The 26,187-nt window shown below is 40.6% G+C and overlaps 1 long non-coding RNA gene across 2 annotated transcripts in view; it reads right to left on the minus strand.

The window, feature by feature from the left end:
* The window catches only part of LOC108178230 (uncharacterized), a 194,473-nt gene that overhangs the window by 105,043 nt on the left and 63,243 nt on the right, over nt 1–26,187 (minus strand). For both annotated transcript variants that reach the window (XR_011381237.1, XR_011381238.1), the window contains 2 exons: nt 10,353–10,431; nt 7,852–8,026 (listed from right to left, as the gene is read on the minus strand). This is a non-coding gene — a long non-coding RNA (uncharacterized lncRNA). The remainder of the gene's footprint in view (nt 1–7,851; nt 8,027–10,352; nt 10,432–26,187) is intronic.

Raw genomic sequence — 26,187 nt, forward strand, 5'->3', positions numbered from 1 at the left:
GTGCACTTACTCTCCATGTAGGATCTCTGTCCTTAATGTGTTGTACTATGTGAATTAATGGTAAAACTACTACTAAAACAGTACTCTATACTTAGTGTTTCTGTGTGGGTGCAAACTGTTGAAATCCTTACTTAGTATATACTAAATTGATCTTCTGTATATAAAGATAATTGAAAATTAATCTTGATGAAGAATGGGATGGTAGAGGGAGTGGGAGATGGGATGGTTGCAGGTGGGAGGGAGATTATGGGGGGAAGAACCACTATAATCCAAAAGTTGTACTTTGCAAATTTATATTTATTAAATAAAAGTTAAAAAAAGAGATAGGATTTGGAAGGTCTTAATAAGAACAGTAAACACTAGCAGACACTGGACATTAACTGTATGACACACACTATGCCATTAAGTATGTCTCACACAAACTTACAAACTTCAGTAACTTGTCCAAGGCACACAGCCAGTTAGTAACCTAACTAAAAACACCACATAGGGGCTGGCATGGTAGCATAGCAGTTAAAGCTGCCGCCTGCAGTGCCAACATCCCATATGGGTGCCGGTTCTAGTCCCGGCTGCTCCACTTCTGATCCAGCTCTCTGCTATGGCCTGGGAAAGCGGTGGAGGATGGCTCAAGTCCTTGGAGCCTTGCACCCACTTTGAGACCCGAAGGAAGCTCCTGGCTCCTGGCTTTGGTTCAGCACAGCTCCAGCTGTTGTGGCCATGTGGGGAGTAAACCAGTGGATGGAAGACCCCTCTCTCTCTCTCTCTGCCTCTCTTTCTCTCTTTGTGTAACTCTTACTTTCAGGTAAATAAATAAATCTTAAAAAAAAAGATACCACATTCTCTGCTCCTGCATAAAGGACTCACTCATTCTCCCATTATTTCAACATAGAAGGCTATAAGCTTTATTATGCCATAGACATTTTTGACAGTATGGGGAGTCAAATGCATGAAATAAAAGAAACAAAATCACAAAGTAAATAAGTTATTTTAAAAAATATTTATTTACTTGAAAGTCAGAGTTACACAGAGCGAGAAGGCGAGGCAGAGACAGAGAGGGAGAGGTCTTCCATCCACTGGTTCACTCCCCAAATGGCCACACAACAGCCAGAGCTAAGTTTGTCCAAAGCCAGGAGCCAGAAGCTTCCTCGAGTCTCCCACATGGGTGCAGGGGCACAATTACTTGGACCATCTTCCACTGCTTTCCCAGGCCATAGCAGAGAGCTGGATCAGAAGTGGAGCAGCAAGGACTCGACCAGCACCCATATGGGACACCAGCACTGTAGGCAGCGGCTTTACCCACTATGCCACAGCGCCAGCCCCAGTAAATTATTTTTAGGTTATTTAACAAAATTATTTTTAAAGCCTAGTTTGAAAACTAGCATTATACCTTCTATTTTAAATTTTATTTAAGTTTTAAAGTCTTATATATTTCGTATGTACAGATTTAGTAACATACTGGCACTTCCTCCCCCTCCCTCTTGGATTCCCACTTTTAATTTTTACAATGATCGATTTTCAGTATACTTAATGGTCATATAGTTAACCTTAATCTAAGTAAAATAGTTCAACATAGTATGAAGAGAAACAAAACAAAACAAAGCAAAGCAAAGCAAAGCAAAGCAAAATACTGTTAATCAACTGAAGAGACAAGGGCTATAAGCAATCAACAATTCTCAAAATGTTTATTTCACTCCAATACATTGCATTTCAGGTACATTTTAGTTACCTCAGCTCAGGGAAAATATATGATATCTGTTTTGGGGGGTTTTTCACTAAATATAATGGTTTGCAGCTGTGATCATCTTGTTGCAAAAGATAGGATTTCATATTTTTGTAAATATACTATAATTTCTTTATCCAGTCAACAGTTGATAGATATCAGGGTTGATTCCATATCTTAGTTATTGTCACTGAGCTGCAATAAACATGGGGCACAAATAATGTTCATATGCTGACTTCATTTCCTTTGGGTAAATTCCCAGGAGTAAGATGGCTGGCTCATATGGTAGATCTATTTTCAACTTTTTGAGGTATTTCCATACTGTGTTCCACACTGGCTGTACTAGTTTATATTTCTACCAACAGTAGATTGGGGTACCTTTTACCCCCTCATCTTTGCCAGCAATTATCGTTGTGTTTAATTTCTGTTTGAGTGGTATTCTACTGGGGTGAGGTGAAACCTCATTGTGGTTTTGTTTGCATTTCCCTGATGGCTAGTAATCCTGAGCATTTTTTCATGTGTCTGTGGGCCATCTGAATTTCTTCCTTTGAAAAATGCCTATTCAAGTCCTTTGCCCACTTCTTAACTGGATTGTTTGTCTTGTTGCTGGTGAGTTTCTTGAGCTCTTTATAGATTCTAGATATTAATCCCTAATCAGTTGCAGAGTTTGTAAATATTTTCTCCCATTCTGTCATTCATCTCGTGTAGTGTTACCTTTGCAGTGCAGAAGTTTCTTAGCTTGATGTAATCCCATTTGTTTATTTTTGCTTTTATTGTTTGTGCTTCTGGGATTTTTTCCAAGAAGTCTTTGCCTACACAATGGCTTGCAAAGTTTCTTCAATGTTCTCCACCTGTAATTTGATAGTATCAGGTCATAGATTTATATCCTTGATCCATTTTGAGTTGACTGCTGTATAAGGTGTAAGGTAGTGGTCTTGTTTCATGCTTTTGCATGTGCAGACCCAATTTTCCCAGCACCATTTGTTGAAAAGACTTTTCTTTCTTCAGGGATTGATTTTAGCTCCTTTGTCAAATATTAGTTGGTGATGGAAGCATGGATTAATTCTGAGTTTTCTATTCTCTTGTTCCATTGGTATCCAAGTCTATTTTTGTGCCAGTTCCAAGTGTATTGATTCTAACTGCCCTGTAGTATGTCTTGAAATCTGGTATTGTGATTCCTCTGTCTTTATTTTTGTTGTTTAAGATTGTTTTAGCTATTTGGGGTCTCTTGTGTTTCCATATGAATGTTAGCATAATTTCTTTTTTAAGATCTAGGATGTATATCATTGGCACTTTGGGATCGCAATGAATCTGTAAATTGCTTTGGGTAGTATGAACATTTTGATGATATTCTTCCAATCCATGATGATTTTTAAGTTTTTAGAATGAAAGGATATTATATTTATCAAATGCTTTCTTTGCATCTATTGAGATAATCACATGGTTTTTAACCTTCATTTTATTGGTATACTGTATCATGTTTATGAATTTGTTGAATGCATATATTGAACAATCCCCAAATCGCTGAGATAAATCCCACTTGGTCTGAGTGGATGATCTTTTTCATGTTTGTTGGATTGCATTTACTAGTTCTTTGTTGAGGAATTTTGCATCTATGTTCATCAGGGTTATTAGTCTATAGTTTCTCTTTTTATGTTGCATCTTTCTCTGGTTTTGTAATTAAGGTAATCCTGGCCTCACTGGATGAGTTGGGAAGGCTCTCACCCTTTCAGTTGCTTTGAGTAGTTTAAGAAAAATTGATATGATTTCATCTTTAAAAGTTTAGTAGAATACAGCAGTGAAGCCAGGGCTTTTTTTTAAAAGACTTATTTATTTATTTAAAAGAAAGGGTTTTACACACAGAGAAAGAGAGAGAGAGAGAAACACACAGAGAGAGAGGGTCCTCCATCCACTGGTTCACCCCCGCAAATGGCCACAACAGCCAGAGCTGAGCTGATCCAAAACCAGGAGCCAGGAGCTTCATCGGGGTCCCCCACATGGGTGCAGGATCCCAAGGACTTGGGCCATTTTCCACTGCTTTCCCAGGAGCATTAGCAGAGACCTGGATCAGAAGTGGAGCAGCGAGGACCATAGGCACCAGCTTTACTAGTTACAGCACAGCACCAGTCCCACAGCTTTTCTCTTTTGGGAGGCTATTTTTTACTGATTCAGTCTCAGCCTTGACTATTGGTCTATTCAGTTTTTCTGTGTTTTTAATTCTTCAATCTTGGTAAATTATATGTCCAGAAATCTATCCATTTCTTTTAGATTTTCCAATTTGTTAGCATCTAGCTCTTTTTAATAATTCCTAATCATTCTTTGTATATCTCTGTATCAGCTGTAACATATTCATCTCTGATTTTTTTTCTTACTTTGGGTTTTCTCCCTTTTTTGTTTAGTTGGACCAATGGTTTACCAATTTTATTTTTTCAAAACACATTTCTTTAATTCACTCATATTTTGTATAGTTTCTTATTTCTATGTTATTTATTTCTTTTTATTTTTAGTATTTCTTTCCTTCTACTAAATTTGTGTTTAGTTTATTCTTGTTTTCCCAGGGACTTAAGATGCACTGTTAGACCATTTATTAGATACCTTTCCAATTTTTTATATAGGCACTTACTGATATAAATTTTCCTCTTAACAATGCAAGTTTTGATATGCTGTCATTTTCATTCATTTTCAGGTTTTTGGATTTCTTTTACAACTCACTGTTCATTCAGGGTATGTTGTCAGTCTCCACGTGTTTGCTTATTTTCAAGAGTTTATTTTATTATTAATTTCCAGCTTCACTCCATTGTGGTCAGAAAAGATACATACTATGATTTCCATTTTTTAAAAATTTGTTGAGACTTGTTTTATGCTACAGAACGTCCCATGCACTGATGAAAAGAATGTGTATTCTCGGGGTTGGTACTGTGGTGTAGCAGGTAAAGCTGCCGCTTCCAGTGCTGACATTCAATGGGTGTCAGTTCAAGTCCTGGATGCTCTACTTCTGATCCAGCTCTCTGCTATGACCTGGGAAAGCAGTGGAAGAGGGCTCAAGTCCTTGGACCTCTGCACCCACGTGGGAGATCCAGAAGAAGCTCCTGGCTCTGGCTTCAGATCAGCGCAGCTCTGGCCATTGTGGCCATCTGGGGAGTGAACAAGCAGATGGAAGATCTCTCTCTCTCTCTGCTCTCCTTCTCTCTTTCCGTGTTAACTCTGACTTTCAAATGAATAAATAAACCTTGAAAAAAAAAAAGAATGTGTATTCTGTAACTGTGGGAAGAAATGTTCCATAGAAATCCATTAGATATATCTGGTCTATAGAGTAGATTAGTTCTGCTATTTCTTTATTGATTATTTTTGTCTGGTTGATCTGTCCAGTGATGAAAGTGGGGTGTTGAAGTCTCCCATTATTATTTTTTCCCATTATTATTGTATTGGAATTTATGTCTCCCTTTAGACTCATTAACATTTTCCAATATGGAGTCTTAACCACTATGCCAAGTGCCCAACGCTAGTTTCAGTTTTAACCATGAAAGATTAAACAACTGGTCTGCTAATTAAAATTTTGAGGGAGCAGGTAGATACTGCTTGCAATGCCTGCATCCCATGTTGGAGTGCTGGTTCTAGTCCAGGTTGCTGTTTCAAATCCAGCTCCCTGCTAATGTACCCGAGAAGCAGTGGATGATGGCTCAAGTATCTGAATTCCTGCTACCAATGTGGGAGAATCAAATGAAGTTCCTGGCACCTGGTAACAGCCTGGCCCCATCCCCAACTGCTGCAGTCATTTCAGAAGTAAATAAACAGATGGAAGGTCTCCTCTTTGTCTCTCTCTGTCATGCTGCCTTTCAAATAGATAAGTCAATCCTTTAAAAATTGAAATAGGAGCAAATATAGATATATATATTTTGAGATTCAGCATTAACTCTAATGTGATAAGGAAATATTTACTCTAATATATAATATATAATATTATATGCATATTGTTATATGTATATATTATATAATATATATTATATATGTATATTATTCTATTATATATGTATAATATATATTATATACACAAAGTTATGTTTTATTAATACTCTGGTTGTTGCATTCAAAAGTAAAGGAAATACAAACTTCCAATTAAAGGCTAGTAAATAAAAGCAACTTTTTCTCCAGCCAAGGTTCACAGACTCTTCTAATTCTTTTCACAGATCCATAGAACATAGGCATAGAGCCAGGCTGGCATTGTGCTGTACCAGATAAAGCTTCCAACTGCAGTGCTGGCATCCCATATGGGCAGTAGTTCATGTCCTGGCTGCACTACTTCCACTCCAGCTTCCTGCTAATGGCCTGGGAAAAGCAGCAGAAGATGGACCAAGGGCTTGGGCCCCTGCCACCCACATGGGAGACCTGGAAGAAGCTCCTGGCTCTTGGTTTAGGACAGGTCCAGCCCCGGCTGTTGCAGCCCTCTGAGGAGTGAAGCAGTGGATAGACGATCCCTCCCCCCATCTATAACTATCTATCTCTCTCCCTCTCTCTCTGTGACTCTGACTTTCAACTGGATGAATAAATCTTAAAAAAAAAGAACCCCAGTGGCAATGAATCTATTAAACCCATATTCTGTGTATAAATGCTCACTGTGCCTTGAGGAAGGGATACAATTCAGAAGTATAGTCTCTACCATGTGACAACTTGTGATTAAAATTTAGAAATAGGATACCAGAAGCAGCTAACTTAGGATCTAATGTTGACTTATTCCCCAAATAAACAAGATAGATAATAAAAGGTAGAGCAGTTTCCATAACATGGAAATCACTATGGGTTGACATAGTCTTGGAGCTCTTGTGAACTGAAAAGAACAAGGATGAAGATGTCATGGGTGGGGAGGGGTGGGATAACATTATACTCATTTTTTAAATTTTCTTTATAAATATTTCATTAGCAGGAGTATGAATTAAAAATGTGGCCCCACATGCTGTGGCACAAGACTAAGTCTCTGCCTGTGGCACCAGCATCCCATATGGGCACTGGTTCCTGCCTCAACTGCTCCTCTTCCAATCCAGCTCTGTTTATGGTCTGGGAAAGCAGTAGAAGATGGCCCAAGTCCTTGGGCCCCTGCACCCACATGGGAGACCTGGAAGAGGCTCCTGGCTCCCAGCTTCAGATCGGCCATTTTGGGGACTGAACCAGTAGATGGAAGATCTTTCTTTCTGTTTCTTCCTCTCCCTTTAACTCTACCTTTCAAATAAATAAATAAAATATGTTTAAAAAATGTGGTCCCATAAAGAGTGAAATTAATTCTATGGTTAATTTTTTTTACAGACAAACCAGCCATTAAAATAAAAAGTAAATCACAAAGTACACAAAATGCCACTAGGTGTTACTCATGTGGATAAATTTTAAAATCAAGTAAATTACAATTGAGTAAATTTACAGCAATGTTTAGTGACACTTTGCAGTGACATGAGAATAACAATGATAAAGTCCACACCACCCAGGAGTTTTGGATTTTTGACCACAGTGCACTGCTAAGGGGAATCAGGTAGGTTATGGAACTCAGAAGTGTTCCAAACATAAATTCCTGATGAACCATGACACGTAATCCCGTAACTCTCAGGCTACTCAGGTTAAGTATGGGATGGGCAAAGTCTCAGGGCTGGCCTATCATCCTTGACAGGATTCACCAAAATGATATGGGCAAATTTTACCTTTTCTTTTTATTGTGAACTGTATGTGAAAAATTTAGGAAAATATTAACTTAGAGCTTTCCAGACAGATGGAAGATCAGACATGTCCCCCAAATTCTCAAGCTTCTGCTTTAAAGTGACCATTTCTATTTTTATAAGTCATATTCTTCCCTCATCCACCAGCCTCACTGACATACATGTGACTTCAGGTGACACATTGTATGTTTTATAAACAAACAAACAGTAGCTGAAAGTTACTTTTCTGGCACTTCCTTTGACTTGCCTTTTTTCCTGCAGGGATGCAGGCAGCAGGCCGTAGTTTCTTTTTGACTAAAGATGGAAATTAAAGCCCTCCTCCTACCCATCTCCCGTTTGACAAACTCCCTGGAAACCAGAGAGGGAGGTTTTTGCGACTCCTCTTGTGGCGAGGACTCAGCCCCTTCCTTTACTATTCTTCCTGCTTCTTACTGGTCTGAGACTTTTTCCATCACCTGTGGTTTCTATTCCTCTCCTTTGGGTAGCTGTCCAGTTTCAGAGGTAGGATGGTGTTGTATTTCCACTAAGTTCTCTTTCTGAGGTGAATCTCCTCTGCCTGTATTACTTCACTTTTCCATTTATTAAAAATGAACCCATGCCCCAGCCTCTAGAACATAATTATGAAAGAAAAAAATTTTTAATTACAGCAGTTAAAATTTATTCCAGGAAAATGTCACTTATATAACACAAAGGCTAAATACAAGCTTTCAGTTCTAGCACAAAAGGAACGTCACTGGCAAGATGAGGCATCTTCCTGTAAGGCCCTGGACATCCAATCCTGAGGAATATTTGCAAAAATCTCTGAGAGCTCCTGGCCATACAAAAGAATATTGTTCAGTCAACAGAGACTTATTAAACACACTCTTATGGGAAGAAACCATGTGATGGGAAAGCAACATAAAAGGACTTTCATAGGAGTGTGATGTGTCTTACATCAAGTTTACGAGAGGGGGACACTGTCTGGAATCACTGTCAGAACTAGAGGGCAGACAAGAGGTTGTCTAACCCAGTCTTCTATTTGTAGTTTATAAAGCCCCAGTGAAAAGAAATTAAGTGGTTTATCTAAGGAGACTCAAGTAACAGGTAACAAATTTAAAAACCCATGAGTAGCTGGAGCACAGGAACCTCCCTCAGCTCTGGGGGTCTTACAAAGTGCCCCATTCTGTCTCTTTGTGGAAAGCTGGGCTTACAATAGTAACTTGGTAATGCGTAGCACTTTGGTAATATAATAATCTCACCAATACTCCGATAATACAATACTGCAGGCAGTTTTCTGTTTTTATCAAATGCATTAGAACAGAGTAGCTTATTTATGCATAGAATTACACACCTCAGGAGCAAAGCTAAGGCTTACAAAGGTTCTCCAGGTGAACAGAAAGCACCACGCCACCAGGTGACTAATCTCTTGGGCAATGATTACGGAGTCTCAACTGTACACCAGGTCAGGGCTTGATCCGCTGATCAACCACTTAGATAATCCCATTTTGTCATGCTCTACCAGTGCAATTTGGCAAGCTATTATCCCCAAAGCTTGAAAGCAGCAAAATTCCACTCAATATTTCAGAGAAAATCACTTCCAGTAATTTGAAGTGCTGCAGTAGAACAACTAAGAAAAACTTCTCTTTCCCTTTACCCGCATCTTTGTTGTAACCTCCATCACTTTTCACTTTTCTCTCCGCCTAACCCTGCCCTTCACTACCATCTACCGTGATTCACTAGAAGAGCATTTTCCATTTTCCCAGCAGTAACCTGCATACCTTCAGAGAATTTCCTTTTCAAAATGACTTGTGTCACAATAAAACACTGCTATAGAAAAGCTATCTGAACCCATTTCTGTGTCCTCTCTTTACCCAAACAGACTTATCACAGCATTGACAATGTATATTTATGCTTTATTTAAATTATAATCACTGTACTGAAATAACTTAGAAGGCATATCTGTTCCCTAATAGCCCAGACATATGTGCATATTTGCTGAAAAGAATGAAATATTATTCAATCCACCCATAAGTTCAAACAATCCCATGTTTACTGTAATAATTCAGGTAGGGTTCCTGGAGGGTAGGAAGAAAAAAACTAAGCAGGTCCTAAAAGAGAGGAGAAAGGGAAACACTTCCTCCTCTACACAGCAGTTTTCCACAGGAAGGAACTACCACTCTCTGAACGTGGATGTTACATGTTTTTCTAGATAAAAGACTTATTTGGGTACATTACTCGTATCATATGCAAGAAATATATGTACCATTCTAATGAAGCACTCTTTGTATTTAATATCTTATTGTTCTATAATTATGTACCTGATGAAAAGTTACAATTTTTCTTAGGGTAGATTAGGATCCAAGGATTTAGGTATCAGAAAGAACACAGGAGGGGGAGATAAGATGTTCCACAAAATAAAGGGGAGAAAATTACTGTAGTATCTCTTGAAAGGAAATGGTAGCTACAAATTAAAAGGAGAAAGAAAAGATTGAGAAGGGCCAGAAAAAAGGGATCAGACAGACAGGAGGTGGGGCAGTTGAAAGACAGCCACAAAACATACCAAGTGGAGAGGGGGACCTGACGGGCAGGAGAGAGAGGGCGAGAGAGAAAGAAGAAAAACAGGAGAGAGTGTGGAAGGCAGGTCTTGTTGCAGTCTTGCAGGGGAGAGAAGTGGGCGTAGCAAATCCCGTTAAGGTGGGGGTGGAACTAAAGCTTGAGGTGGGGCCATTTGGTCACCTGACTTCTGGAAAGCCAGGCTGGGCTTAGGACCAAAGCTTATTGTTCAAGATGGCCATGGGGCCAGAGCCTAACATGGCACCTCAGATCAGACGGCACCACTTCACTGACAGCAGTAAAAAGGCCTGTGAGATACTGTCTCACATTCAAAGTTATTCATCATGTCACAATATAAATCCTTTATCTCAAACAATTTCCAGACATGGTTGTTTACTTACCTAATAAATGCCTTGTATGAATGGAGGTAATTTTTTGGAGTTTAAGCTCAGGTGAGTCAAACTGCTAATGAAGTTAAGCCTGCAGAGAAAGGGAAAAGAAATTAGGAAATAGCAGAAATCATGAAACATAAGCTCTCCAACTCCTCACTCACAGAATTCATAGAAAATTAGGTATGTTCTTTGGATTATAGGGTGATCTGATACCTGATGAAACTGAAGTTTCCAGTACTTTTTACCCACAAAATCATAGAGAAGGAGCTCTAAAAGGGGCTGACTTTGTGGCGTAGGAGTCCTCGCTGCTCCAGTACCTATCTAGCTCCCTGATAATGAGCCTGGGAAAAGCAGTCAAAGATGGTCCAAGTGTGAGACCTGGAAGAAGCTCCTGGCTCCTGTCTTCAGCCTGGCCCAGCCTTGCCCATTGCAGCCATTTGGGAAGTGAGCCAGCAGATGAAAAGTCTCTCTCTCCCTGCCTCTCAAAATAAATAAATAAATAAATAAATAAATCTTTAAAAAACAAAAGAAAAATAAACTCCAAGAGATTTGTGACTTACACATAGTTTCTGAGAACAAATTATTTAATGTGAACAGAAACAAAATGATTAAAAGATTATTCCAGGAAAACACAGGGATTAATGTACAGAAATTTTACTAAACTTGGTAGACACTAGCAATTAAGATGCCCATATTTCAGATTAGATTACCTGGATCTGAACCCCGCTCCAGCTACCAATTCCGGCTTCCTACAACGTGGACTCTGAGATGCAGTGGTCATGGCTCAAGAACATGTCACCAACATGAAAACTTGGATTGAGTTCCTGGCCCAATAGTGCTATGGCAAGAATTTGGGGAGTGAATGAGCCTGGAAACAGATGCTCTCTGTCTGGCTAGCTGACTGTCTCTCTGCCTCTCAAACATGAACCTGTGTCTATCCTTACATTGAAAGGTAATCAGAAAATATGACTAAGAAAGGTTGAAAATATTTTTGGTTAGTTTAGAGATTTATTTGATATGATAAGGGACAGGAGTAAGACTTCAACCCCATTTGCTACATGAAGATGTGTTCCCTTCACTGAGTGTTTGTGAAGTGGAAGGAAGAAGTGGGAATTAAATCTCAATAAACACAGCTTTCTCAATTGCATAATTTGAAGTGTAGATTTCCTGGAAGTATTTGCTGTAATAGTCCTTGGAAAGACATCTTTCTTTACTTCATTTTTGGAATTGATTTTAACTTCACATCTCAGAGCTCTATTGTACCTCTTGGGAGTATCAGACACCACCACCACCCCTGCCAAGAATTTCATCTGGAAGTTTCACAGAGCAATCCACTAAATGTGTTCTTTACACTTTGCAAAAGAAATTTTTAAGCTGTTTATTCTATCATATTGGCAACTTTCTTCACATCAGAAGAGGCTGACTGTAAAAGCTGGTCTCTCTATCAGCTTAGCTAAGCTACTGTACAGTCACTCAGTCAAATACACATCTAGCTATTACTGTGAAAAGGAATTCTGCACCTACTGTTAATATTTACAATCATCTAATTTTAAGCAAAGGAGATGATTCTAATAATGTGTTTGGGCCTCCTCTAATCAGTTTTAGTCATCACCCTGAAAGAGAAGGATTTCTGCCTGCAGACTGCAGCCTCCTCTCCTGCCTGAGCTCCAGCCTGCCAGCCTGCCCTGCAGACTCCCACAGGGCAGCCCCACCGCACAGGAACCAGTCCCTGGATGTGCACTTATCTTTACAGGACACACAGCTGTCCCACTGCCTCTATTTCTGCGGAGAACTCTGATTGATATGGTGGACACAAAGACTGCACCATGCTCCTTACAAGAACAGAATGAAACAAATGGTCAATCCAGCAAAAGAAATTAACTACTCAGCTTTTTAGATAAGAGTGTTAAGAATAAATGTGTGAACTGAAGAATTAGATAAAAATCAATTTCTTAAAAAGTCGGGCCGGCGCTGTGCCTCACTTGGTTAATCCTCTGCCTGCAGCGTCGGCATCCCATATGGGCTCTGGGATCTAGTCCCGGCTGCTCCTCTTTCAGTCCAGCTCTCTGCTGTGGCCCAGGAGGGCAAGTGGAGGATGGCCCAAGTGCTTGGGCCCCTGTGCCCGCATGGGACACCAGGAGGAAGCACCTAGCTCCTGGCTTTGGATTGGTGCAGTGCCCGCCGTAGCGGCTATTTGGGGGGTGAACCAACAGAAGGAATACCTTTCTCTCTCTCTCTCTCTCTCTCTCTCTCTCTCTCTAACTCTACCTGTCAAATAAAAAAAATTTTAAAAAAGTCAAGCAATATGAAAAATACTTACGATAACTGATTATTGCCTAGCCCACAATTTTGGGCTGAATGGAGTAATACTTACATTGGAGGGGAAAAACACATGACTTCATACAGTACTGAAATATGTCTTATTGCTCCCCCTAAATTATATACCCTAGAAGGCACAGAAAATGTCTCAGAATGTCTTTCTCATAATAAGTACACAATAAGTGACTGCTAAATAAAAGAACAGAGTTTCATCCTGAACATTAGTAATTCAACACATATTGACAGGATGCCTTCTATTTTTACCACTACTCCAAGTTCAGAAGTACAGTCATAAGGACAAGGCCTTCCCCAATGGAAACACGCTATGGCTGGCTTATCTGATCCAATGACTGATAAAGGTGCTTCCAGAATCTGGGTAAAAGAAAATTACTGTCTTGATTATGTCAAACTCAGAAAGTTAGTAGTTTATTTCCCAGAACATTTAGTTTGTCTTACTAACCATTATGTCTAGATACTTAAACCATTTTGAGGAAACAGCCTAGAGATAAGGGCTTAGTTGGAGTTGATGGACAGACTCAAGCCTATACGCTGGCATTAGGATGTGCTACCTGGACAAACTGTTTAATGCCTCGGAACCTCAGGATTTCCAACTGTAAAATGAGGACAAGTTCTAACTGGCAGGGTATGTGTATATATGTTAGCACGAACATACATGTACATGTGATGAATAAATTACTGTTATTAAGGTAGCAACTATGCGTCTGGCATATGGAAATTTGATAATAAATGGTAATTAAATGTTATATACTTCATATTTAAAGCTACACATCTCTGAGGCAACAATTTCCTTTAGCAAAAAAAACTAACTTGAGGCTTTTCCTTTCTTTTGGATTTTTGGGACGTGCTCTTTCTATTAGTTTATCCAAGGGAAAACCCACAACATGTAATGGTAACACATATAAATTCCTAGTAAATAATACAAATGTAGGTATCAAAAATAGGTGGTTGTTTATAGACTCTCAGACCTGCAAGAAATACTGGAGGTCATCTAGGGCTCCTCTCACAGAAGTTCAGAAAAGCAGAAAAACCTTTCAAAAGGCACTAGGTAGCTGGTTGCAGAGTGAGAGCAACCATCAGGCCAGAGACACATTCCCAACTCTCTTTGATCTGTAGTTTATCTCTTTAGATTCTTTTTTTCCCCAAAGGGATAAGTGCCATTCTCATGTAAAAATAAAAAAGACAATCCCTTTTCCTCTAACACAGCTCATATTTATTAACAGAATTCCCTGTACTCTGATTGTTAGAGAGGGTTTGTGTACCCAGGATGCTGGTCACCATGTGAGAGGCCCATGGGAAATCTAAAGGGTGGTGGCCAGTCTGTCATTCACCATGTCAGGTCTGTGCTAAGTGCTTTGCCTGTGCTTTGTCAATTAGTCTTACTCAAAATCCTTTAAGGTACATGCTTTTATTTTCAACACAATCAAGCTGGGTTAATCAATGTTTAGGGAGGTTAGGTAGTAGATTTGAGTCTATACCACTACCCAATAGAAGGGTGCTACTCGCAGCTATTCAGTCTGACTAGAGAAATTTGGAGGTTTCTTGGCACTAAAAACTGCTAAATCTTTCTCTTCCATCATTTTATCTGGTGTTCAGGTCTCCCTGCCCATCCAAGATAAATGATGCTGAATGCTTGAATCTTTAGCTGTCTGGTCGGGTATTACAGTCACATGAAGAAACCAGTCCAGAGTTGTGTGCTGGTAAAGCTGAAAGAGTGTGAAGTCCTCTGGGCCTTGTGCTTGTGCAGACGGATGATGAGGTGTGGCCTCCTACTGGGAATACAGGACCACCCAGCAGGAGAATCTGTGATACCAGAACACAATCAAAATGTTCCCAGAAGGCTTTGCAAATCTCCAAGGACATGGCATTATCCAAATGTCTTTAATAAGCCACTGTCTTTCTCTTTGTTAACCCATATAATAAATTTAAACAAAAAGTACATAAAAGGTGTGATGAAGAGGACTTTTCTCTACCAACATTACCACACAGTACACTGATGTCAATGTAGTGACAGGCAATGAGAGTAAGGCAAGAGTGTTTCACACACAGGAAACATAACTGTAATGATAAACAACACTTCCATAGACCTGCTCATTTGAAGATGAGTACAGTTATTGAAGTCATAAACTTGGTTCTACCTCACCTTGGCCATATGAGGTTTGTCAGTGACCCTAGATGAATTTCAGTGTCTTTTATATAATGGAGCTGTTTTACTTACATTTATTTATTTTTACCGTCATGCCCACCAAGTTAAGACTGCTTTGGACATGGATATAAAAATCATCAAATTTCATACGGATATCTGATATTACTACTAGTAACTAATAGTATTTGAAAGTGTTAATGGGTATTTTACTGACTGAAGCACATGACCACAGAACATTACTGTTACCTAGTCCTCCTCCCTGGGAACAGGTCACACAACTTCAAATGGTAGAACTTTGAGGGACCTCTGGAAGGCCTCTGATTACACATTATGGAAAGCCAAAGACTTAGAGAGACCAACAGGCTGCTCAAACTCACAGAGCTCACCCAAAACAAAAGAGGACTACAATTCAGTTCTCTGAGATTTTAGCCTGATGCTGTTGGAATACTGTTTTATGATTTTCTACATTTTAATTGTTAAAGACCAATTTTCTTTTATGATAATCTAAAAATGAAAATTATCCTCATTCACTCAGTGGTTTCCACTGGCCTGTCAAAATTATGAAAGCATCCCAGGATGATCCAGATGCAAAGACAATGAACCATGAGGGTAGCTAAGAGATGAGATCACAAGTCATCATCCAAAAATGACAACCATTAAATCTTGTCACTTAACAGAATAGCCATAAACAGTGACTCTTTTCCTTTTCTCTGTGGTTACTTATGAAGAAAGAAAGCACCAGCCCTTGGGAAATTTCTGGAGACAAAAATAATAAAAGGAGACAAGATGAGGCATTTTCTGCCCTCAAGTTGATTAAGAACCAAAGGATGGTGATGAGCCCTTTAAGGGTGCTAACCACCCCTCTTTCCTTCTCAAACACTCTTTGTCACTGCCACACACAGACCCCTTTTTATAAATAAGACTATTTAGGCACTGGATAAGAGGAAGTAACAAAGGCTAGTGGTTGCATGAAATAATTTAAATACTTTAAAGACAAAGATAGGTTACAAATTCATGACTGAATAGTATCACACATAAATGCTTAAAGATAGAAACTACCCTAACAGGTTCTCTCATCCAACATTGTTCCTGAAGAAAATATCCTGTCTGCTAGATCCTGGCAGCTAGTAGGATACCCAGGAACAAGGCACTCTTTACTAGGGGTGGGGACTAGGGCTTGCAAGTTACATGATTTTTTTTATAACAGTTAAAAATCTGACTCCCCACAATGTCTAGCAAATGGCCGTACTGTTATGTGCACCCAAGGTATCACAAGTAGCTCCCTTCTTGGTATTCCTTCTATGTTGTTTTAGGTTTTACACTTCTCTCTCTCTCCCAGTACAGGGATTGCACTTTTTTGGTTCCTCTCTCTTTCTCTACATATAATATACCTCCTAGCAATCGATTCTTAGTGATTACTTCTTGATTTAATGCCTAGCAGTTTGAGTTCATTTCCTAGGAATTTGCAGAATCAAATTATTTTTCCAGACAACACCCTTTACATATTTTAAGACATGTAACAGACTTCTCTCCTCGAGAATTAACAACTGCATATCTTGTGGCACCTCTGACCTGACTGGTTCCAGAGCCTACTTCACCTGAGTCACTGTCTCCAGAATGTGCCTCAGTAGTCAAATCCCCCTAGAAGTATGGAACAGTAGGAGAGCAGAGGGCTCCGGCAGAAAACAAGGACACAATGATCACCTTTAATCCCACTGCCTTCAGACATGGCTGCCTGAGTTTGCATTCCTTTCCTAATTAATCACATGCTTATTTGTTTGTTCACTATAATGAACTAAGTTTCTAGCAATTTTCATGTGAAAGCTCTCCTTATTGTTTGAACCCAACTGCAAAATTAAAGTTTTTTTCTGCTTTTTCCATTCATATTCCATGTTACTGAGGACATGACTCATTCTTGATTCTCTCATCTTGCTCTTGAAGTACCCCTGTCCTTTCACTCACTGTCCACCTTAGAAGTGTCCCGAGCCTCCTGGAAAAGACTAGAATTGAAGGAAGTGATCATGCTAGGAACACAGAACCAAGATTTTCAGAAGTTTGACTCTAATTTTAGGGAAAACAATCCCTCTACATCCAGCAAGGATGTTCACATGATCTTGTGCAGAGGAGAACTCCCAACGCCCACCTCAGATGATGCCAGCATGCATGATACCACCATTCTCTTCCTCTGCAAGAGTCCATGGGACTGCACAGGATGGCCCTACCCCTCGAAGAAATTCAGAAATGAACACACAAGAGGCATCATCTGACAAATTCAGAAAGTTGAAGCTTTTAAAACTGAAAGCCAATTTGAGATTTTCCAAGCATTTTCTCATCAATCTGTATTGCTTAACACCTATTCTCATTCCAGATAGCCCCACAAGAATTCCGGATTAGAACCAATATTTATCTTTCACTGTTTCCTGTCCTCATTGCCTTTATCTATTACTAGACCATATTATGTCATCATACAAAGTGTCAGTAAGATTCTTCTTTCTGCTCAATTTATACAAATTCATCTAGCAAACACAAATTAAGAAATAGGTACATGCAGGAAATGCATTTGGTATGGGCTAAGATTAATTTATTTATAGCTCCTTCTCATTCCAGAAAGTAAAGAAGAAAGAAAAAGGTAGGGGGGGAAAAAGGAATAAACAAAAATAGATACAAATGAGAAAAAAAGACCAAAGCCATTAAATGGAATCAGGAATGAAGATTAAAAGATGGCCCAAGTGCTTGGGCTCCTGCACCCATATGGGAGACCTGGAAGAAGCTCCTGGCTCCCGGCTCCAGACTGGCCCAGTTCCAGCCATTTCAGGAGTAAACCAACAGATGGAAGATCTCTCTCTCTGTCTCTCACTCTGTCTATAACTCTTCCTCTCAAATAAATAAATAAATCTTAAAAAAAATCAACCCAGAAATATCTATAAACTTCCTATGGTCATTTCAGAGTTAACTAAATTTTTATAGTGATGAAAAAACTTTATCAATCTCATAACCAAAAGTATTCCTAAGCAAAACAAACAAACAGAAACAAACAAACAAACAAAAACCCACAGAATTTCCCTACAGTACCATTCTCTTTGGTCCTAAAAGCAGAAAAGTGCTTTTCCCCTAGAGGTCCATATGGAAATTGAAATGATCAAGTGATCTCACACTCACTTTTGCTATAAAATATTCTCATCTGCTCCATCTATGTCCAGTTTCTTTCCTTTTCAAGATATATGTGTGTATATATATATATGCTATATATGTTATGTTTTACATATATATGTTATATATATTATTGACAGAACAGTTTGAATAAAGAACTGCTCTCCTGCCCAACGACTGGTTGAATACCATCCGCATCAAAGCTGAGCATTTCTTTCTGGTTTCTAAGGTGTTCATACCCAATTTTTCCCCATAATCTAACATATGCTATCAAGATCAATCCTGAGAAATGGCATGCTTAGCTCCTAATCCCAATATCCCACACATCTCTGAAGCCCCCAATATCCCCTTCACACATATAATTCTGTCCCCAGGCATTAACACTCTGGGGGAATATAAGCATCCCTTTATGGACAGCTTTCAGTAGTTTGTTAAGTTAGTCTTGTTGCTTATACTCTAACCTTATAACTGAGTTATGTTCTTTTCACTAGTACTTCATGGTGACTTAACTTGCTTTATGCTAACCCTATAAACCCAGCACTAATACCAGACCTCCACTAATTGATCTCCCCTAACCTCCCATACTCCTAGATTTCTGTTTGTTGGTTGCTGCTACAAGTTCTATTGATAGTTAGCCTCCTTTTAACTTGTCTTCCTCTTGTTTTAGACCCTTGATTAGAATTACTCACTTTCCATTCTCCTGACCTGCCCCTGCATACACTGACTAACATGTCCAGGTCTCACATGATTCTGATCCCATGTCCTAGAGCTGACCTAGACTTGAGCTCATCAATTCTTTCTCCTGAAGTTCTTAAGTCTGGCATATCCTGCACAGGGACAAACCCAGACTCCTCATTGAAGTCACCACATAGGACTTATTCCACTCTCACGTGTTTTGCTTACTGTCCCCCATTTTTAGAATGCTATACCTTTCTTCTACAAAGCCAAATATATCCTTAAAATCGCAGTTCAAGTCCCATATATATAGGATTAATAATAAATGTCCTCTCTTCCTCAAGAAAATATTAAAAGATATATACAACATATTAAAGTACTTTATAAATAATATTATTTATAAAATTTAATTATTATATTATGAAAAAATATAGCCACCCAAAAACTAAATCTTTGAAGATTATTTTCACTAAAATAGAAATAAGTAAATGCATACATTAATATCAGATGACTTCAGCCGGCGCCGCGGCTCACTAGGCTAATCCTCCGCCTAGCGGCTCCGGCACACCGGGTTCTAGTCCCGGTCGGGGCGCCGGATTCTGTCCCGGTTGCCCTTCTTCCAGGCCAGCTCTCTGCTGTGGCCAGGGAGTGCAGTGGAGGATGGCCCAGGTGCTTGGGCCCTGCACCCCATGGGAGACCAGGAAAAGCACCTGGCTCCTGGCTCCTGCCATCGGATCAGCGCGGTGCGCCGGCCGTAGCGCGCCGGCCGCGGCGGCCATTGGAGGGTGAACCAACGGCAAAGGAAGACCTTTCTCTCTGTCTCTCTCTCTCACTGTCCACTCTGCCTGTCAAAAAAAAAAAAAATATCAGATGACTTCTTCCTGCCTTGGTTACTAGTGAATGACCAAGCTTGCTGTAAATAAATGAGCACTGGGATGTTTTTCAAAAACACATGTGGCTCAAGATTAGACTTCTTCCGTTTTGTGGTTTCACATGTCTAACCACAGAAACTATTTTTAATCACAGCCTATGCTTTTTAGTGACATCTATGTCCACACATAAGAGTCATCATCATCCTTGTCAAGACGTAAAGACATGTGACGTTTTTGACTGCAATGTACTTCTTTTTTTGGTTGTTTTCTTTTCCTTATCAATTTAACATACATCTCTACTTTGGCAATTCTGACAACATGCAGATCAACTCAGTATTTAGACATAAGCATATAATACTAGTTCTTCAAGTCTTTAAAATTCTAATATGATCCTAACTTAACTTATTTAACTAATAAAAATGTTCCAGAAGAAAGCTTATGAAATAATGAATTATTATTTTTAACTCTAACTGAATTTTAAAGAGAAACAATAGGACTGAACAATACTGTTTAAGAGCAACTGGAATCCTTACCCGTGGGGACTGTCTCTGATGTAAATATGTGATGAGGCAACATTCTACCATTTTAGCAACTTACTGTCTTGATGTAGAATACATGGCCAAGACTTTTATGAATATGTGGCCAGTTGGATTAGCTAAAATAGCATTAACATTCCAGGATTTTGAATCACGTGTAGTATTTTAGAGCATACAAAGGACTTACCTGTGCAGTAAACTATCCTCCAATTTGGAAACAGAGCCAATTTGGAATCTCAATTAATCCTAATTCACAGATTTGTGAATCCAAGCAACAATTATTCATATTTTCTGGGATAGACAATTAATAATAATTGCAATAACAGTAATAATAATAGAGTAAAAAGGGTAAAAAGGAAGAGAGAAGAATGGAGACAAATAAATTGGTAGTAAGTACTAAAAAAAAAAAGTATAGTGGTAGCCATTGTGGCACAGCACTTGGGGCACCCATATCCCATACCAGAGAACCTGAAGTGGGAACAGAGTCCCACCTCCACTTCCAATTCAGATGCCGGCTAACGTGGATGATTGCTCAGATACTCAGAGGTCCCTGCCATCCACTGGGGAGACCCAGACAGAGCTCCCCGCTCCTGACTTTGGCCTGGCTCAGTATCAGCTGTTGTGGACATTTGGAAAATGAACAAGTGGATAGAGATTGATCTCTCTCTCCCTCCCCCCCTCTCTTTCTCCCTCCTTCCCTCCATCTTTCCTTCCCTCTCTCTCTCTTTCTCTGTTGCTGTGCCTTCCCAATAAATAAAAATACATAAATCTCTTTAAAAATAAAATCAAATGGAAATAACAGGGGTTAAACGCACAGACAACATAGGATGCAGAGAGTTACATAGTATGTTCAGGTAAGTCCCTCTGATGAGACAATACTGGAAGCTGGAGAAAGAGGTGAGTCTTGTATATTTATGAAAAGAGCATTTCAGGAATAATAAAGAGCAAATACAAGCTGCTAACTGGTTTGGACAGTGGAGGAGGGTTATTACCAAATTTACAGGCAATTCTGGGAATCCAGACGCTGAAGGAATGAGCTAGGTAGCACTTACGGAACAGACTCCTCACTCCAGCATGATGCAGGGGAGAGGCAGGAGGACCCTGGTGCATTCTTGAGGCAGTGGTCTAGAGGAGTTTAGGAGCTTTCTCTCCTTAAGCCTCAGGAGAGCAGGGAAACAGTTTCAGGACTGCATCAAAAGAAGACATCAGCAGTGACCCACCTGGCCCAACAACTGAGTACTTGATAGGACCCCAGATGACCAGGTCACAGGTGCAGCTCAACCACCAAGGGCCTGAGAACAGTATGGAGAGATACCAGCATAGACAGGGAATGCAACCCAGGGTCAGGTGGTCTCTCAACACCCTGATATCCTCAGTTCTAAGAACAATCCCAGAACAACCAGAAATTTTGAAACTAAGAGATGAGAAATTTTATCTTTTTTTTTTTTTTTTTTTTTTTTTTTTTACAGGCAGAGTGGACAGTGAGAGAGAGAGACAGAGAGAAAGGTCTTCCTTTGCCGTTGGTTCACCCTCCAATGGCCGCCGCGGCCAGCGCTCTGTGGCCGGCGCACCGTGCTGATCCAATGGCAGGAGCCAGGTGCTTCTCCTGGTCTCCCATGGGGTGCAGGGCCCAAGGACTTGGGCCATCCTCCACTGCACTCCCTGGCCACAGCAGAGAGCTGGCCTGGAAGAGGGGCAACCGGGACAGAATCCGGCGCCCCAACCAGGACTAGAACCCGGTGTGCCAGCGCCGCAAGGCGGAGGATTAGCCTAGTGAGCCGCGGCGCCGGCCTAGAAATTTTATCTTCTAAATACATGAGTTAATAGACTAAAACTTATTCTCTCAATTTTGAGGGTAATAAAATGCTGATTTATGCATATACACATATATTTATATGCACACAAATATGACAAAGGGATCTTCAAAAATGAATGAGAAAAATGTATTACAAAAATATTATGCATGAGTTTCAAAATTGTTCTTTCAACAAAACAGACTTATCTTTTAATTCCATTTTCCATGAACTTTTTGAGCTATTCACATGCATTTGATAAGGATCATATATGTTGCCTCCCAAGACATCTTATTTTTCATACTGTTATGAGCTTTGAGAAAAAAGTTATCTAAACCCTAGATATATCATGGTCTTATACAGACCAAATCCTGGGACATGCTAAGTAAAAAATACTCTACTATAATCAAAGAAATAAATCATAGCTGCGAAAGAGCTAGGAAGAAGTGTAAAGTGTCTGCATTGGATGAAGACGGTGGAGTAGTGAGGGAGATTGCAGCTCTGGTCTAGAAGATGGATTTTAAAAAGTGGAAAGAGTGCAGTTTCAGGGAAGAGCTAGGGAGAAAACAGCAGAGGATACTCAATGCAAATTGGAGGGACACAGTGGACCTATGTGGAGGGCATGGAAACATACAACTCAGGACCCCAGCAGCCGAGAGCATCTGCACCAGCGTTGGCGAGTGAGGTGAGACCAGACTGCAGCAGTCCAAGCCAATAAGGAAAAAGCTGCAGGAAGAGCCTAGAGGGAATTGGGCTTGGAGCCCTGTGGGGGATAGTGTACTGACAAAACTAGAGGAGAAAAAAAGAAGGGGGGGCATGTTTCCTCTCTCCCTGATCACACTGCAATGGCGTCCTGTAACAAGCTGATAGAGTGGGCACCATTTTGGACATACATAACAAATGTGCCAGCTCATGTCCACACTCAGCAACCAGCCAAGCAGAGACTCCTAAGTCTGGTGGGGAGAACAGACTGAAGGCTGGGTGCTCATGACTGTGGGATGCTTGTGTGCCAAGACTGTGAAAACACTGAGGCTGTGTGGGAGGACGCAGGGTGTGGCTGGGACTTTGGGCAGTCACTGTAGGAGACAACACAATCAGGGCTCTCTGGTTAAAGGCGAGAGATATTGCTGGAAAATCTAAGCTTACACTCAGGACTGCACAGATTCTCTGTGTAGTTCTTGTGGCAGAGCAGATGAATAATACACCCACCGGGGCTAGTTCCCAGGCACTGGTCTCCTTTGAGGAGAGGAGCTCAGCTGAGTCTATGCCAACAGACAAGAACAAACCTCTCTTCTGATTAAAAAAAAAAAAAAAAAAGATTTACCAAAACAAACCTGGGTGTGTCACCTAAGACTCACCCTTCACCCTGGAACACTGAATGGAGCTCCCTGGCCACACTCACCACACACCTCTAGGTATTCTCTGACAGTAGACACTCCACTAATCCACACAGACTTAGTCCAAAGAAAAAAGCCGCCACATCAGAAAAAAAGAACCAACCAATGAGTATCTCTACAAACTCCAAATAACAAACACACCAATTCAAGAAACAAGAATAAGGAGACAACATTACACCCCAAAAAGAACATGACACTTCAATACTAGCATGTGAGATGGGCCAGCGCCGCGGCTCACTAGGCTAATCCTCCGCCTAGCGGCGCCGGCACACCGGGTTCTAGTCCCGGTCGGGGCGCCAGATTCTGTCCCGGTTGCCCCTCTTCCAGGCCAGCCCTCTGCTGTGGCCAGGGAGTGCAGTGGAGGATGGCCCAAGTGCTTGGGCCCTGCACCCCATGGGAGACCAGGAGAAGCACCTGGCTCCTGGATCCTGCCATCGGATCAGCACGGTGCGCCGGCCGCAGCGCGCTGGCCACGGCGGCCATTGGAGGGTGAACCAACGGCAAAGGAAGACCTTTCTCTCTCTCTCTCTCTCTCACTGTCCACTCTGCCTGTCAAAAAAAAAAAAAAATACTAGCATGTGAAGATGAAGAGACTAAAGAAATTCCAGGCATGGAATTCAAAATATTGATCATAGGATTACTTAGAAATTAATCAAAAGCAAATGCATAAACTAATGAAATCCACACATGACATGAAAGAAAATTTCTCCCACAATTATGAGATCTTAAAGAGAAATCAAAATGAAATCCTAGAAATGAAGAATTCGGGCCGGCGCCGCGGCTCACTAGGCTAATCCTCCGCCTTGCGGCGCCGGCACACTGGGTTCTAGTCCCCATCAGGGCGCCGGATTCTGTCCCGGTTGCTCCTCTTCCAGGACAGCTCTCTGCTATGGCTCAGGAGTGCAGTGGAGGATGGTCCAAGTGCTTGGACCCTGCACCCCATGGGAGACCAGGAGAAGCACCTGGCTCCTGCCTTCGGATCAGCGCAGTGCGCTGGCCTCAGTGCGTCAGCCGTGGTGGCCATTGGAGGATGAACCAACGGCAAAGGAAGACCTTTCTCTCTGTCTCTCTCTCTCACTGTCCACTCTGCCTGTCAAAAAAAAAAAATTAAAAAAAAAGAAATGAAGAATTCAATAGAATTAATAAAAATGCAATGGAAAGCCTTAACAACAGAATCGGTGAAGCAGAAGAAAGAATACTGACTTAGAAGACAAAACACAGGAAATTATACAGTAAGATCAAACACAAGAAGAAGAAATTAGAAAACTAAATTATACAGTAAGATCAAACACAAGAAGAAGAAATTAGAAAACTAAAAAACACTGTTGGAGAGTTATAGGATACTATCAAACGACCCAACATATGGGTTCGAGGAGTTTCTGAATGCATAGAAAGACAGAAAGGATTAGAAGGCCTTTTTAGTGAAATAATAATAGAAAATTCCCCAATTTGGAGGAAGAAAGGGACATGCAAGTACAAGAAGAAGCACAAAGAACTTCTAACAGACATGACCAAAAAAGATCTTCACCATGACATTGTAATCAAATTCTCCACAATAAAACATAAAGAAAAGATTCTATATGTGCACAAGAGAAACACATTACTTTCAAAGGATCTCCAACTAGACTCACAGGGGACTTCTCATCAGAAACCCTACTGGCTAAGAGAGAATGGCGAGATATATTCCAAGTCTTAGGAGAAAAAAACTGTCAACCCAGAATACTATACGCTGCAAAGCTCTCATTTATGAGTGAAGGTGAAATAAAGACATGACAAACAGAAATTGAAAAAATTTGTCACCACCCATCCAGCCTGATACCATCAAATATTTAGAGAACATTGGGCAAACACTGCAAGATATTGGCACAGGAGCAGAGTTCTTGGAACAGCCCCAGAAGCACAGGTAGCCAAAGCCAAAATTAACAAATGGGATTACATCAAACTGAGAAGTTTCTGTACAGCAAAAAAAAATGCAGAGGCAACTGGCAGAACAGGAGAAATTATTTGCAAACTATGCAAATGACAAAGGATTAATAACCAGAATATATAAAGAGATCAAGAACTCCACAACAAAACCAACAACCAGGGAAGAAATGGGCAGGAGACATGAAAAAATGTTCAGGATCACTAACAGTCAGAAAAATGCAAATCAAAACCACAATGAGGTTTCATCTCACCCCAGTTAGAATGGCTTTCACATAGAAATCAACAAGGGGTGCCAGATTCTGTCCCGGTTGCCCCTCTTCCAGGCCAGCTCTCTGCTGTGGCCAGGGAGTGCAGTGGAGAATGGCCCAAGTACTTGGGCCCTGCACCCCATGGGAGACCAGGATAAGTACCTGGCTCCTGCCTTCGGATCAGCGCGGTGCGCCGGCCACAGCGCGTCGGCCGCGGCAGCCATTGGAGGGTGAACCAACAGCAAAGGAAGAGCTTTCTCTCTGTCTCTCTCTCTCACTGTCCACTCTGCCTGTCAAGAAAAGAAAAGGAAAGGAAAGGAAAGGAAAGGAAAGGAAAGGAAAGGAAAGGAAAGGAAAGGAAAGGAAAGGAAAGGAAAGGAAAGGAAAGGAAAGGAAAGGAAAGGAAAGGAAAGGAAAGGAAAGGAAAGGAAAGGGAAAGGGAAAGGGAAAAGGAAAAGGAAAAGGAAAAGGAAAAGGAAAAGGAAAAGGAAAAGGAAAAGGAAAAGGAATCAACAAACAACAAATGCTAGCAAGAATGTGCAGAAAAAGGTACCCTGATCCACTGTTGGTGGGAATGTAGACTGGTAAAACTACTATGGGAGACAGTATGGAGATAGCTCAGAAATCTGAATATAGACCTACCACATTACCCAGTTATCCCACTCCCACTCCTGGGAATTTACCCAAGGGAAATGAAATCAGTAAACAAAAGAGTTATCTGCACCCTCTTGTTTATTGCAGCTCAATTCACAATAGCTAAGACA

The sequence above is a fragment of the Oryctolagus cuniculus genome, chromosome 13 (genome assembly GCF_964237555.1).
Source record: "Oryctolagus cuniculus chromosome 13, mOryCun1.1, whole genome shotgun sequence".
NCBI lineage: Eukaryota > Metazoa > Chordata > Mammalia > Lagomorpha > Leporidae > Oryctolagus > Oryctolagus cuniculus.